Source organism: Microtus ochrogaster, chromosome X, assembly GCF_000317375.1.
Source record: "Microtus ochrogaster isolate Prairie Vole_2 chromosome X, MicOch1.0, whole genome shotgun sequence".
Taxonomy (NCBI): domain Eukaryota; kingdom Metazoa; phylum Chordata; class Mammalia; order Rodentia; family Cricetidae; genus Microtus; species Microtus ochrogaster.
In genome coordinates, this window is record NC_022026.1 from 2,035,039 (window position 1) to 2,038,536 (window position 3,498).

A 3,498-nucleotide genomic window follows, 5' to 3' on the forward strand; every position below is an offset into this window, starting at 1 on the left:
AGAGACTTGGACCTAGAGGGGCTTCCAGGTGCCTAAGGAGAGGTCCCCAGTTAGTTCCTGGGGCAGCTGAAGATAGGGAACCTGAAATGATCCTAAACTTTCTTTTTATTTATTCTTTGTGTCTTTCATATCATGCGGCTTGATACCATTTATTTCCCTGTCCCATTGTTGCCACCCTCTGCTGTTCCCACCCTTCCCTAGCAAAACAAAATAAAATTTAAGAGAGAAAAAAAGGGATAAAGGAAAAAAAATCTCATCATGGAAGCCATAGTGCGACACGGTCAGTCATGTAATACACCTTCTTGTTTATATAACTTTATTTTCAAGTGTTCATTTGCAAAGAGCCATCAGTTGGGTTCAAGGCTTCTGGTTTCAGCTATAATATCTATGCTGGGACCTCACTGGGGCTTCTCTTTGTAGCCCTGTGAGATGGAGATCCTGCAGTTTAGAGTCTTCAGGACTAGCTACTTCACATGTTCCAGCAAATCATGGGTGTTGAGGTTAGGCAGTCATGTTATGATGCTTTAAAAGTGTAGATGCTTCCATTCCTTGGAGAAACAATCTTGCTACAAACTTCCTATTCCTCTGGTCCTTAAAATCTTTCTATCCCCTCTTCTGGTATGATCCCTGAGTCTTTGCCCCGGGAATCGTACTGTAGAGCATTTTTTGAATTCTATCTTTTAAGATTTTCATACATGTATTGATTATGTGCTCAACTTGATCCCTCTCATACCACCTATTTTCTGTTTTCATATCCCCACCCACTGTTGTGGAATATTTGTTTATACTGTGAAGATGTGTCTTTGCCAAGGCACCTTCTGATTGGATTAATAAAGAGCTAAATGGCCAAAATAGCCTAGGCAGGAAGAACTTGGGTGGGACTTTCTGGGATAAGAGAGGACTCTGAGAATGGTAGAGGCACAAGGAGACACAGAGGAAACAGAATGGGTGGTATATGACAGAACATAGATTAATAGAAATGGGATAATTTAAGTTATAGAACTAGTTAAAAATAAGCATAAAACAAGGCCAAGTTTTCATAATTAAAATGTCCCTGTGTTCTTAATTGTGAGCCATCCAAAAAAAAAAAAATACAACTCAACCCACCTGTTGATCTTTTTTTCCTATCAGACATTTTTTCCTTTCAATTTCATGACACATATGTGTGAATGTGATTTTTATGTGTCTATTTAAAATCAAAGAGCCACAAATGAGATAGAATGTGAGACTTTTGCGTCATTTTGTAATCACTTTAATTCATTTAATGTAATTATCTTCTGTTATTATATATATTTTCCTGTAAATGAGAAAATGTCACTCTTGGTGGTTGAAAAAATCCACAATGTATATATGCTATGTTCCCTTTTCTGTTTTCTTGTTCTTAGACACCTTGTATGTTTCCATAATTTAGCCATTGTTAGTATGCTAATATGCCAATATCTTAGAGGGATGTGTACAAAAAGAAGTATGTAGGTGATTATTTTATCAACAGAACAATAACAAGAACACATTTTAGTTGTGTTGAAACACTTATGAAATCAACAAATTGGCGTTTATTTAATTATATGAGACATGAAAAATTAGAGAATTAAATACAGCATTAAGAATGGTCATGATTACTATTATTCTATGCCAAGAACTTTCTGATCCTATCAGCGTTTTAACATTGTTGTCCTTTTCTTCTCCGGTTAAATATTTGTTAATGAAATTAATAAGGAATAAAAATACAATGTATTGCCTTGTTTTAACTCAAATCTGGGTAAAGCATTCACTAAAAATTAATGTGTGCATTCAACTCATAAGAAGATTCTTTCTTTTCATTGGTTTGATAAGGGTTTCTTTCCTGGGGTGGAGAAAATGGAATGCAATTTCCTTATAATTCATTAAAGACTATTAGCAATGAACCTGGCAGCAATGATCCTATTTCACAAAATTCAAAGAATTAGATGCCCTTTTCACTATTGTATTTTAAGCTCTTATCTGATCAAAGCCTCTATTTATTAATTGTGGATTTTCCTTCTAAAACACTAGTTCTAAATAACTACAGAATACTTGTTTCATAAGTAATAGTTAAGCTAGTTGGTCCTTTGGAGAAAATGACTGTTGATAGGTTAACTGAGTGAAATGCTACATAAAACAGAGCATATGTTCCCTCTCTTTAACACAATACAGATTAAACTCTTTACATTTTGTGCATCTCTAGAAATGACTTAACCAAGTGAATAGAACTGTGGAAATATGCTGCTAGATAAGCACAAACAATTTGAGTTTCCTGTAAGGATTTAAATCACTTACTTTAGGTGTAGGAGTTAGGCCATCTTGCATCATCTGCCTCTATCAGGAGCTCAATGAAGTGTAGAGCTAGGTTTCATTTCTAGCAGCTTTTGAAAAATGGGATAGACTACTGACTGAGGGATGCTTTGCACATCATTAACTTTCCCAGGGACTTTGTTGAATGGTGACACCAATGTAATTCACTACTCCCTCAGATATGTTTGCCTACCAGACTTGTCCTGCTTGATTGAACTCTAGCTTACTCACCAGTGTAATCAGAAGACCTTTAAAGAAGATGATCCATGAAGGGTTGAATGCTTCATAGAAAATTTCTTGCTACCAGATTGTGTATCATTATCTAGTATTCACCAAATTGAAAAGATACTTTTTTGGTTTTTTTTTTGAGTTGGAGCTTGCTGAAATTTCTAATTACAGTGCAACGGTCATTCTGTATACTGCATCTCAAGCCTCTACTATATCTTACTGCGGTTTACTGCTGCTTTGAACAGAATGGGAAGAAAAACCTAAATTTATACATGCATAGCTAGGAACATCTGAAGGAATTATGAATCATATTAATACCAATAAGGTCCTGAGAAAAGTGAATAGTTTAGAAGGTATCACTTAATAGTTATCTTTGTGAATTTTTTTGTTTCTTTTTTTTTCTTATTCTTTTTTATTGAAAAAGGAAAAAAAACAAGTTTCCGCCTCCACCCAGCCTCCCATTTCCCTCCCCCTCCTACCACCCTTCTCCCCCTCCTCCTACCCTTCTCCCCCTCCCCCCACTCTTCTCCTCCTCCCTCTCCAGTCAAAAGAGCAGTCAGGGTTCCCTGTCCTGTGGTAAGTCTTAGGTCCTCCCCTCTCAGTCCATATCTAGGAAGGTGAACATCCTAACAGGCTAGGCTCCCACAAAGCCAGCACATTAATTAGGATCAACACCCCTTGCCATTGTCCTTGGCTTCTCATCAGCCCTCATTGTTCGCCATGTTCAGAGAGTCCGGTTTTATCACATGCTTTTTCAGTCTCAGTCCAGCTGGCCTTGGTGAGCTCCCAATAGATCAGCTCAACTGTCTCAGTGGGTGGGTGCACCCCTCGTGGTCCCGACTTCTTTGTTCATGTTCTCCCTCCTTCTGCTCCTCATTCGGACCTTGGGAGCTCAGTCCAGTGCTCCAGTGTGGGTCTCTGTCTCTATCTCCATCCATCACCAGATGAAGGTTCTATGGT